The sequence below is a fragment of the Globicephala melas genome, chromosome 7 (genome assembly GCF_963455315.2).
Source record: "Globicephala melas chromosome 7, mGloMel1.2, whole genome shotgun sequence".
Lineage (NCBI taxonomy): Eukaryota > Metazoa > Chordata > Mammalia > Artiodactyla > Delphinidae > Globicephala > Globicephala melas.
In genome coordinates, this window is record NC_083320.1 from 66,695,878 (window position 1) to 66,709,142 (window position 13,265).

The 13,265-nt window shown below is 38.7% G+C and overlaps 1 protein-coding gene and 1 non-coding gene across 8 annotated transcripts in view; one reads left to right on the forward strand and one right to left on the reverse strand.

The window, feature by feature from the left end:
* COBLL1 (cordon-bleu WH2 repeat protein like 1) overlaps nt 1-13,265 on the forward strand; it is a 160,495-nt gene that overhangs the window by 41,533 nt on the left and 105,697 nt on the right. The gene's annotated exons all lie outside the window — the stretch shown is intronic.
* On the reverse strand, nt 12,041-12,172 carry LOC115851134 (small nucleolar RNA SNORA42/SNORA80 family). Its single transcript, XR_004038632.1, has one exon. It is a non-coding gene; the product is annotated as a small nucleolar RNA SNORA42/SNORA80 family (small nucleolar RNA).

Here is a 13,265-nt window from a genome sequence, read left to right on the forward strand (position 1 = left end):
TATGGGAGAGGGGAGGGGCACAGCATATATGAGAACTCTTTGACCTGTCTGATCAATATTTCTATAAACCTAAAATTGTTCTTTATAAAAGTCTTTATTAAAAAATTTATTATGGAAAAATCTGCATCTTTGCCTCTTAGCCATTTTAGTGCATCATCATCTTCCAAATCAGTGGAATCTCCGGAGGAGGGGGGAGTAGGAAATGATTTACTGGTGTGAGAAAGAAAGTATTAGAACATTGTTAATATGTAATTTTAAAAGAAACAGAAGTTAATTTTTATTGGTATTTAAAACGTGGATAGGCACTGAGGACAACACTCAGTTTGTGGGTCAGAGACTCTGTGTGTGATGTTGGAGTCATGCTGTGGGAAGAGAGGTTGCGCTCGCTGAGCTGGGGGCCACCTTGCCAGCCTCATGTGGTTATTACCTTTCATATTGCAATTTAAGTATGGGGTTTTGGAGGGCAGGTTATTTTCTGGGTTCTACAAAGAGGGACGGACAAATGGACAAAGAGGTGGACGTTTCTCCCTCTTTTCCATACCTTGATCTTTTCAGGAAAGCACTCTTGGGTATGGAAGTGGGGCCTAACTTAAGATCCTGTGTTTTTGTGCCTGGTGCTTCTTGGAGCTCTTGGCAGAAACTTGCAGCAGTAGGAGCTTCTTTAATTCCATTCGTTGAGGACACTTGGACTGTGGAGTTGAGTTTCTGCTGCCTCAGTTAGAAATCTGTTTGCTCATAAAACTAAATATTAGTAGAGGTCAGGATCCCAGTAGTATGTGGGGTGGGGAGGCGTGGCGATAGTTTTTTAATTGTTCGGGGATCGCTTTCCATGCGATTACTTTTCAGTTTTAGTGATCATGGTGCATGTCTCCTGATCCTTTGGATATTACCCTAACTCCCTTCTTCTTCTTCTTTTTTTTTTTTTTTTTTTGCGGTACGCGGGCCTCTAACTGTTGTGGCCTCTCCCGTTGCGGAGCACAGGCTCCGGACACGCAGGCTCAGCGGCCATGGCTCACGGGCCCAGCCGTTCCGCGGCACGTGGGATCTTCCCGGACCTGGGCACCAACCCGTGTCCCCTGCATCGGCAGGTGGGCTCTCAACCACTGCGCCACCAGGGAAGCCCTTTCCTCCCTTCTTCAAGATAAAGTTTATCATGGGGAACGAATCCCCCTCCCTACAATATTGCAACCTTTAGTCATTGATTGAAGTGGCGATTTCTGTTCTTCAGAAAGGGATGGATCATTTAGCACTATTATATTGTCTGATTATTGTTTGATTTTGGACAACATCTATCATATCTTCCCTTAATCATTTCTCTGTTTGCTTCCCTTTCTCCTTTCCTTCCTGACTCTCTTATTTTAAGTTTGAGTTTGATTTTTAAATGTTATTCCCAACTTGTTGATAGTAAATGTAACTGGATGTTTCTCAAGAGAATTGTAGAGACTTTTCAAAATACTTATATATCAAAATACTGGTATTTCGAGAATGAAACCTGTTAGTATTAAAATAAAACTATTTCAGAATTTTACTTTAATTTGTTGCAAGTTTCCCATAGCCTACATCCCTGAACATATTCATGCTCTAACGCCCTCCCTCATGTCATCTAACGGACCTTACTTGGAAAGTAAGTCAGTGTTGTCAGGTGAACGGTGCAGAGGAAGCTGAGCATACACCCTCCCCTTGACTTCAATAACCCCCATCCCTTGCCTTTTCCTGCTGTGCTGACCCAAGTGAACTCAGTCTTTCCACATTTAAATCATTCCCAGCCCCCACGTTTATTACTGGCAGATGCTCCCACATGTTTGCATGCGTGAATTGTTAGAGCTTAGCCTTCGATGTAGAGGTACATGTTTGGTCTTTGGGATTTATGTTGGATATTCCTTTTTATTAGATGATACTTTATGGAATTATGATGAGTGTTCCCCACATGCCAGGTACTGTGCTGAGCACTGTGAGGTCTACAAAAATACAAGTCTTTTACTTTTTTTTTTTTTTTTAGATTCTTAACTTTAATTTCCCCACAGATATGCTTTTCTTTTTTGATTGGATGGTTAATGGCATCCATTTGTGAATGTTAATCTCCTGTTATTTAGTTGCTAAACTCTGTATTGCTAGATTCTAAGCTCAAATGAACTTTCACACTTACTTCAAGTGTAACTACAAAGAATCAGGAAAATACATTATTATTATGTTCTTTTTATTTTTCCTTTTGAATGCTCAAGAAACAAAATGTGGTTCAGATGACTAGCAGTGTCTGTGGGAGTTTATACTGTAGCCCGATCTCCCTTCAGCCTCTAGAGCCCATTTTTTTGTTAGAAATGTATTGCGTGTTCACAGATAATGGAAATAAATGTGTTATTTACTTGTGCAATTTCCTTCTCCTGTCATGGATATTTTTACTTTAAAATGGCATGGAGAAAGGAACAAGTCAAAAATTATGTGGCCATCTGGAAATAAATGTCCATTCTCTAACATTTTTTTTTGATTAACATAGGTAAACTTCACATTAATTGGGTGTACAGTTCCAGGAATTTTGGCTTATGCACAGATTCATGAAAACTCTGCCACAGTCAGGACACAGAACAGTTCTGTCCTTCCAGAGAAACTCTTCTTTGTAGTTACATCCTCCCCCATCACGGACCCTTGGTGACCACTGATCTGTCTTTCGCTATAGTTTGACTTTTTAAGAATGTCATAAAAATGGAATCATAAACTTTTGAGACCATCTGCTTTCACTTAACATACTGCCTTTGAGATTCATTCACTATTTATGTGTATCAGTAGTTCTTTTTTTATTACTTAGTGTAGTATTACATAGTATGGATGTACTACAGTGTGTTTATCCATTCACCCATTGAATGCCATTTGGGTTGCTTCCAGTTATGAGTCATTATGAGTAGTACATTCACATACAGGTTTTTGTGTAAGCACTAAGTTTTCATTTCTCTGTGTCTAAGAAAGTGATTGCTGGGTCATGCGGTAAGTGTGTGTTTAACTTCATGAGAAACTTCCAAACCATTTTTCAGAGTGACTCTACCATTTTGCATTCTACCAACAATGCATCAGTTTTGTTTGCTCTGCATCCTCATCAACACTTGGTATTATCCATATCTATTTTAGCCATTCTAATAGGTGTGTAGTGATCTCATTTTTTTTTTTTTTTTTTTGCGATAATGTGGGCCTCTCACTGTTGTGGCCTCTCCCGTTGTGGAGCACAGGCTCTGGACACGCAGGCTCAGCAGCCATGGCTCACTGGCCCAGCCGCTCCGTGGCATGTGGGATCTTCCCGGACCGGGACAGGAACCCGTGTCCCCTGCATCGGCAGGCGGACTCTCAACCACTATGCCACCAGGGAAGCCCTCATTTTGTTTTTAATCTACATTTCCCTAGTGGTGCTAGGTGTTGATAGACCTTCTGGTGTACTTATTTGCCTTTTGTTGATCCTCTTTAGTGAACTGTCTGCTTAAGCCCTTTGTTGATTTTTTTAAACAGGCTTATTTGTTTTCTTATTGTTGGATATTCAGTTATTTATATATTCTGGATATAAATTCTTTGTCTAATGTGAGTTGCAGATATTTTCTCCCTGACTATAGTTTGTCCTTTCATTCTCTTAAGGGTGTATTTTATAGGTCAAAAGTTTCTTATTTCAATAAGGTCCAATTTGTCAATTTTTTTCTTTTATGGATTGTTCCTTGGTGCTTTATCTAAGAAGTTGTTGCCTAACCCCAGATCATGAAGGTATTCTCCTGTGTATGTTTTGTGTGTTTTGTAAGCCTTACAGCTTTCCTTTGTAATTAGAGCTATTATTTACCCTGAGTTAAGTTTTGTTAAAGGTGTAGAGTGTTTTGTTTGTTTGTTTTTTAGCATACATATGTCCAATTATTCAAACATCATTTGTTGGAAAGACTATCCTCTGTCTATTGAATTTTAACCTGTGTCAAAAATAAGTTCTTTATATTTGTGTGACTTTCTTTCTAGGCTCTCTGTTGTGTTTTGTTAATCTATGTGTCTATCCATTTGTCAATACCACACTGTTTTGATTAGCTTTATAGTAAGATTGAAATCGAGTAGTGTGGGTTCTCTAGCTTTCTCTTCTTTTTCAAATTGTTTCTATTCTCAGTCCTTTGCCTTACTATGTATTTTACAATCAGCTTGTCTGTAGCTGCAAAAATTCTGCTGGAGGTTTTTTTTTTTGAATTTTATTTATTTTCTTATATAGCAGGTCTTATTAGTTATCCATTTTATACATATTAGTGTATATTGCCAATCTGCTGGAGTTTTGACTGGAATTGTGTTAAATATATGGATCAATTTGGGAAGAATGGACCTTTTTACTGTGTTGAGTCTTCTAATCCATGAACATTGTATGCCTCTCCATTTAGTTAGGTCTTCTCTGATTTCTTTTATCAGTGTCATGTAGGTTTCAGAATATAGATTCTGTATACATTTTGATGAAGTTATATCCACATAGTTCATTTTTGTGGTATTTTAAATTTTTTCTTGGCTATTATGTAGAAATATTTTTGATTTTTATGAGAGGAAAAATTTTTTTAACAACTTTATTGGAGTATAATCGCTTTACAATGGTGTGTTAGTTTCTGCTTTATAACAAACTGAATCAGTTATACATATACATATATGCCCATATTTCTTTCCTCTTGCGTCTCCCTCCCTCCCGCCCTCCCTATCCCACCCCTCTAGGTGGTCACAAAGCACCAAGCTGATCTCTCTGTGCTATGCAGCTGCTTCCCACTAGATATCTATTTTACGTTTGGTAGTGTATATATGTCCATGCCACTCTCTCACTTTCTTACAGCTTACCCTTCCCCCTCCGCATATCCTCAAGTCCATTCTCTAGTAGGTCTGTGTCTTTACTTTATTCCCGTCTTGCCTGTAGGTTCTTCATGACTTTTTTTTTTTTTTTAGATTTCATATATATGTGTTAGCATACGGTATTTGTTTTTCTCTATGAAAGGAAATTTTAAAAGATATTTTACTTTTTATTTCTGTGCATTAAGAGACCACTTTCCTGCTCCTTGACTCTGAACTACTGGGCTTCTCTTTGCATCTGTTGTCTGCTTCTGAGTTTTGGGCTGCCTTGAGTCCTGGCTGGGGTATAGTGAAGGGAAAAAAATGGTTAATTCATCACCAGTTCAGTGGTACTTTGAATTTTGGTCTTCTTCAGTCCACTTGCTCCAGTTTACTCTGGGTCCTCAAATTGTTGCTTCATGCATTCCATCTAAGCTTTATATTTGTATTCTATTCGAGAGACAGGGTAGTGTGTGCTTACATCATCTTTCCTGCACCTAGGACCAAGAACAATCTCTTTTGCAGTGACTGTAACTAAGTCGTTCTAATCACATATCAAATTTTGTTTGTTGGGCTTCCCTGGTGGCACAGTGGTTAAGAATCCACCTGCCAATGCAGGGGACACGGGTTCGAGCCCTGGCCAGGAAGATCCCACATGCTGCGGAGCAACTAAGCCCAAGTGCCACAACTACTGAAGCCTGTGCTCCTAGAGCCCGTGCTCTGCAACAAGAGAAGCCATCGCAATGAGAAGCCTGCACACCATAACTAAGAGTAGCTCCCGCTCACTACAACTAGAGAAAGCCGGCGTGCAGCAATGAAGACCCAATGCAGCCAAAAATAAATAAAATAAATTTTTTAAAAAGGATAGAAATTTATTTAAAAAAATTTTGTTTGTTATTATCAGGCAATCCACATATGTGTTGAGATCTTGTAACATTTCTCCCTTGTCTACTCCCTGTCAGGAAAATTACAGTACAACTCTTTTCTCAACTCTGAATACCCAACTCCTATTTATAGTCTTAAAGTATTTATTAAAGGAAAATAATAATTTTTGGTTTGAGTAATTGGAGTTGAATATGTGATGTCAGAGTAACATATTTATGACAATTTTCCTTAAAGAAGAGAAGTCATGAAAAATTATGTTTGAGCTATTTAAGACTGATTCTGCTGCCAGCCTTGGCAAACTTTAGAGAGGATTGGAGAATTGCTATTTAAAAAACAAATCTGTGTGTGTGAAACAAATTGTGGGAAATCTGTTACACATTTAAAAATTTTATACAAATGATGATGAGATGTAGAGGCGGGTATTTTAAAGAGGGAATAAACTTCCTTAATTTGCCTAGGAGTCTCAGATTTTGTTTTTTTATTCACTGCTGATTTATCCACTCAGAAATTCTGTAGTGAGAGCCTTGACAATTTTTGTGTTGAAATTAGGGCAAATACATTTTCTTTTAAATTTGTTGACCACTTCCGTGTTTAAAGTTTGCTTTAGGTATACTAAGCACAAGCCAATATAACCATAGATTTCTGACCTTATCTCCAGTAATAACTGATCCTTTCAATGTAAATTTTAATAATTCTGTAGCCAAGCATAATCATTTAGTAGTAAAATTATGTAGTTTCAGTTTCAATCTGGTTTCCCCGGAAATTGAAACTATTTAGTAACATTAGTATCTGTTAGAAGACCTCTTGCTTGGCGAAAAAGGTAACAAAAGAGAGGTCACGGGCTTCCCTGGTGGCGCAGTCGTTGAGAGTCCGCCTGCCGATGCAGGGAACACGTGTTCGTGCCCCGGTCCGGGAAGATCCCACATGCCACGGAGCGGCTGGGGCCGTGAGCCATGGCCGCTGAGCCTGCGCCTCCGGAGCCTGTGCTCCGCAACGGGAGAGGCCACAACAGTGAGAGGCCCACGCACCGCAAAAATCAAAAACAAACAAAAAGGTCACTTCTTTCGTAGAGAAAGAAGGTACTCACTGGCTTTTTCAAAAGTGGGCACAGTGTCCTCCATATTTCCTCCCGTTTTTCTTGGAAGAAAAATGTATGTTAGTTCAAAAAAATATAATCAGAGTGTCTTGAAAACACAAGCTGACAAAATATTGCAGTTATGCTTCATTTTGATGAAGGATAGACATCCGAAGGGAGGAAGGGGAAGATGGTCATGATGAAATGAAAGAGCATAAACTCCGGGATCAGAAAGATTCCACCGAGGATTTATTTGGACATTTTTGTCTCTCAGGTGAGCTCATGAAGGTTTTAGACTGATAAGAAGTTGCTGCAGGAAGAGGCAGCAAGATCATGGGGGATGATGTTTTGGGCCCCTGGCTGGGGCAGGGTCTACCAGATGTCTCTTCCTGTGGACCCCCCCCCTCCCCCAACCCCAGCCCAGGCCAGGAATTCCAGGAAGCCCTTTCCTCTTCAATGTCCTAGTGCCCTCCATACGAAAGCTTAACATCATGCCTACTTTAAAGGAGGGATGCGTAAAGGAATTCTGTTGTTTAGCTCAAGGCCTGCATTGAAGCATTTGGAACTGAGAGACAGTAAACTGTTAACTGACACAGCATCTGTTGTGAGGGGTTATGCCAACATATCAAATCTAGAAATTATGCAGAATGTGAACTTGGGTACTCATTTGGCCTTGCATGCAATTTCCTATCTTCTGAAGGAATGAATTATAAAACTTATGACAACTGAAATCATACCAATGGTATATGAAAGACGTGCTGAACTTTGATCATAACATCCCTTAAATCTTCAGGAAGCTGTTTAGTTTGCATCAGCTGGTCTCAAGTTAATCGTGGTTGTCTTGTTCGTAGAGGGTGTTTCGGGCTGTAGTTTAAGGGTAGAAGTTTGCGGGTCCATCTTTCCCTCTCTGATACCCCTTATCACCCCCTCTCCCAGCTTGCCTGGCAGATTTCAGCCCACAGGGACCCAGCATTGCCTAGCTTGGTAATGCCTGCACATGAAAGGACTTTAAGTTACATTGATATTTTACCTGTGACTGATGACATCAGCAAAATTCCTAGAAGCAATGCCTCATTTTCCTTCTAGCCTTGTGAATAGCATAGACTTTTAGAACGTTTATGGGCAATTCTAGATGTGAAAGGATTTCAATTAATTTTTTTTCTGTCAGACAGTTTTATTAACTAAACACCTTCTCTTCCTTTTGGAAGGCCAGCCACTCCATCTGTCATCACACACTGTAAAAATTTTATGAGATTGGTTACCTGGGCAGACACCCAACCTCTTTTTAAGGTTTTTATTAATTATAATAAGTTTATGTTAATATTACTTTATTAGAAATATCCATTCTAGAAAGCTAGAAGATATTAATAAGCAAAAGTAAGGTAAAGTGACATTCTGTTACCCAGAGATTATCTTTATTTACCCTTCAAGGTGTAGAATTCAAGATCTGTTTATGCCCATACACATTTGTTTTTACCCAAATGAAATGCTGTTCATGCTGGTTTATCAACTGCTTTTTTTTTTTTTTTTTTTTTTTGCTCTGTTAATGCTCTTCACCTTTCCATGTCAATAGATTTTCATTTTATGTAATACCCAGTCCATTCTCACATTGGCTCAGTTGCCTCTAACACATTTATAGGTACTTTGTTCTAATTAGGATCTACTCTGGGACTTTGCTGTGCGTCTGGTTATGTCCTGTAAACTTCTCAAGTCATGACGCTGACTTTTGAAAGGACCAGGCCATTTGTCCTACAAAATATTGCGTTTTCTGGATTTTTCTGTTGTTTCCTTGTGGTGGTGTTAGCTTGTTCTTAAATCCCTCTATATGGAACAGTTAGATCTAGGCAACATGGACTGAAGTTAAATGGTGTTTGACTAGAATATACTGTAGATGGCATCATATATTTCATAACATGTCACATCAGGAGGCACAAGCTCAGGCTCAGTTTTCTTAGAGTGCAAACCTAGAGAGAGTTAATTTAACTGGGAGGTGGTAATTGGGCAATTTATCCACTCCAGGTACAAGAAGGGTTTGGAAGGTATTTGCATGGTAAGTTTAATAAAATACAATGATTCAATGGAAATGATTAGTAAAATACCATGAAGAAATTTAAGTGGCATTCAATTCACTTTAATTTGCTAAACCCTGAGGGAATTGCATATTTTTATCAGAAGTAAAAAATATCCTTTTTCTATTATAATTTCTTCCCTCTGTCTCCGTCTGCCTCTTTTTCTCTTTCTCTCTGTGTATGTGTATAATATGCATAATATTCCTCTACTGTTGAAGACTTTTCGGTGTGTATCCTTTTAGCCTTGTGAGTGCTTCAAAGTACTGTGTCACTTTAAAAAAAAAATTAAAGTTCTCCTTTTAGCATGCTGTTATAAAGGAGTAACTTTAAAAGAAGCATCTAGGGTAGTTTCCCTTTCAAAATAAACATATTTGATTACTTGATATGTGGAAGCAACTTTTCCCTAGAGATGAAGATGAGAAGAGTCCTAGAAGGAAGTGGGCTTAGTGAAGACTGGTAACTGTGATAAGTATTTCTCACAATTCACTTTTGTTTGTATTGGCTCTTGCTGTTGGCATTGACTTAGGAGGCTCAAAAATTCATATTCTTGGCTTTTCTGAACAATACCAGGTCTTAAATACTAGTACTCGTTGGGTGGGGAAAGGATTTGTGAGTTTAACAATGTCTTTTGCTTTTATGTATAAATGGTATTGACTTAAGAAGAAAACACTAGAGCAACCCAAGGCAGGGAGGGTGGAGAAAGGGGTGGGGTGCAAGGGGATGTATTTGAACCATCACACTTTGTGTAGGGAGATGAAGTTCCCTTGTGATTCCTGGGCAGTTTAAGTACCTGTGCCGTGTATGTACTGAGCCCCACTTAGTCCTATTCTTTCTCCTCCCTTCGTCTCTGACTGCATTGTTCAGGGGTGTGCCCCTGACTGAACAATGGAATTTGCCAAATGGTATGAAATTTGCTGGGTCATCACTGTGCCTGAAGTAAAGAGTCACTGAAATGTCAGAATTCTAAGTATGGCATTGTACGATTTTTAAGGACGTCTGCATTTCCCTCACCTGATTTTTGTCTTCCCTACCCACCTCACCCCATGCCCTCCCCCAAATCACCTTAAATGAACTGGTATCTGTATACTTCTGAAAATTCTTACCAAGACTGCCCCCAGGTGTAAGATGCCTCTCAAACTCGAAGACATTCCTTCTACTCTTCATACGTAGCATTTAGATGAGTGCAATTTTCTTTTATCTTACATCTATGGAATGATTTAGGTACTGCTATTGCCAGGATACAGATGACAAGGCTGTGGCTCAACTTCAGTTTTGAGGTCTGGATTTTTCCTTTTAAGCAGTTGGCACCTTAAAAAGGCAGACAATTCTTTTGCTTAACAAAGAGTTCTGCTGTTACTTCCTTCAAATTCATTCTTCCTCATCTAAGTATATGTGACCTGGTGATTATAAATAGAAAACCATATGATTTGGGGGGCCTAACTATGATTGAGTAATTAAATAACTTATGTAAAATTGTTTAACTATCATGTAAAACTTTTCATAATATGAATTTTAAAACACACACACACACAAATCTTTAATTTGTAATTGAAAACTGCCTTTATAATGAATGACCCTAATGATGTTCATACTTCGTGCTTTATAAAGGAAAATACTTACGGTCTTATTGATTTTTCTGATGAGTAAAATGGTACTAACCTCAGCCTGCTATAAATAGGCACTGTACTTGGTTTTGAATTGCTGAATGGTTTCTCGTACAAATGTCTTTCTTATTCTATGAAATACTAGGATTCTTTTTTCCTTTTTATTTTTCATCACATGTACACCCATTAATATTGGAAGGGAATTTCACGTAGAACTTAACATGGAAGCTATAAAAACAAAAATCTTTCAAAGTACAGCATGTTTCCTGGTCACTAGTGATTTGAGTCATAAGGATCCATGCAAAAACAAAGATTAATTAGGGTAAAACATTATCATAAAAGTCTCTCATTTGTTTTCCTCTAGAATTTTCTGGCAAAATAAAATGTATGTCAAAATTACATGCAAAAATACTTGAAATTAAGTCTTGTTAGCTAAAATATATCACATTTGTAAAAGATTCAGTTTTGATAGTGCTGGAAATCTAAGATGGTATAAATCCCTTCTTTCTTAGTTTTATATTTTAAAGAAAAGGCCAAAACCTTTCTTTTATAAACCACTATCATGTATCAGGGTTTTCTTCCAGCTGAAAAAAATTTTCCGTTTATTTCTACAATATAAATAGTGTGCAAGTCACCCCAGAAAGGGATATACTGGGTATTTCAGAGACCTGAATCATAATCTACTTGGGGGTAGGTCTGGCTCACAAGGGTAAATTTAAGAGTTTCTGCCCTTTGCTGCTGGGGTAGGGGGCGCGTCTAGGAGCATATTATCTCTGGACTGCTTTTGGAATTAAGGGGCACAAGATAAAGGTGGTGATTCTTTTTACCCTAGGCTGAGTAGTGATCCCTGATTGGAAATTCAGTGGAGTTTCGTGGTAAGAATGTTTATGGGTGGGAACTACAGGGTGTGTCTTCCCATGGAATGTCCACTCCAAGGAGAGGTCTGGAGTATTGTAGGCCATGGAAGGGATTAACCCTGGGGTGGGGCAGCAGTAGGTCACTTAATCTTCCCCAATACTGATTTTCGGGCAGGAGTTTTTGAAGGGTAGGATCTTCACAGATAAAGAATATGTGCTTAAAAGTGTTGTCTCCATATACACAGCATTAGTAAAAAAAAAAAAAAAAAAAGGAAGTTTCAAAACTTTAAGTATTCCTAGAAGTCTTATTGAGCCAAAAGAACTTTTAAGTGACTTGAAAATGGAATTTTTCCCCCCTTATGGCATCTAGTGCTTGTTAAGTTACTTTACATATGCAATTTTAATACATAGTGTTTAGCAGTGTTTCTGTGTGGTTGGTACTGAGCTGTTTGAACATTGAGGAAACTGAGGCCCAAGGTCACATAGTGAGTAAAGGAGCCTGAATTCGGCCCTAGGTATTAACTTGTGTTATATGTTTCTTAGTCATGATGCTTTGTAAAAAGCTGACCATTTTCAGTTATGAGATAACCAAGACCCTAACTCTTCTTTCAGGAGCAAATGGGAAATTGGTTTGGGAAGTGGATCTACTCCTTACTTAAGGTAGCCTCTCTTATGCGTTTATCAAAGGAGGATTTGGATTAACAAAATAAAATAATTGAGCACTTATATATATTTTTTCCCCACTGTGCAACCCGCTTCAGTGCCTGCAGCCTACAGGCAGAAGCCGGGCAATGGTTCCGAGCCAGTTTGCTCCAGCATGGGACACTATGTGAGGCCCAGGGGGATGGGCCTGCCATAAATCCAAACCCATGCATAGCACTTATCTTTTTAAATATCTTAATACAAATGTGTAGTATCAGTTTTCAGTTTCAGAACATAAAAGAAAACCTAGCTGTTTTAAATAGAAAAGAAGGGAATGATATTGATAAAAGTGTTGGCAGTTAAATGCAGCAGGACCTAGGCTAGGCCTTTAGGTGTGTTAACGCCTTTTATCTGGCCTGGCAGGGGCACTGCTGCTTCTGCTACAGTCAGGAAGGTGGAGAAGCTGCCCTTAGAGTATCGCTGTGATGCAGAAAGAAAAAAAGTGTCTCATCCATGCTTTGCTTTTTTATACCCATGAGATTAGTTACTGGACAAAGGAGTGCTGTGGCAGCAAAACCCAGCGTCTCACAACCTTGCTTAGCTCACTTTCTTCTTCCTAATCTCGTGCCTGCATATCTAATTTGTAGACCCGTGGTTGCAAGGGAGCCTGGAAAAAGAAACGTGTAGGGTTTTGGCCTCTGTCATACAGGAAGGTACACAGGAAGGACATTGGTATGGAGGTTGAGCTCCAGTCCACTATGTCCATCCTACCATTAATACCATTAAAAAAGAATCATGGCGATGGAGGAGACCTGGCTTTGTTTTCCATGACCACATTTCCTGACCTTCCTCACCTCTGACCCTCATTAAAATATCACCTTGGGGCTTTCTGGTCCTATGTCCTGTGGAAGATTTTCCAATTTTTCCAGTGTTTTGAGGGAGTACATATATAGTTGACAAGATTTTTTTTTTTTCTAACAATAATTTAATTTCTGAGAAACTGCCATCATGATATGTTAGCAGCTTGTAGATATAATCTGTTTGCTGTTAGGATGAGTGTTCATTTTTTTTCCTTCCAGTTTTATTGAGACACAGTTGACATGTAGCACTTTATAAGTTTAAGGTGTACAGCGTAATGATTTGACTTACATACATCACGAAATGATGAGCACCGTAAGTTTAGTGAGCATCCAGTAATCTCATTTAAAAAACATTTTTTTCCTTGTGGTGAGAACACTTGGGATTTGATCTCAACTTTCATATATAACATAGAGCAGTCTTAATTATACTGATCATACTGTACATCACATCCCTAGTACTTTTT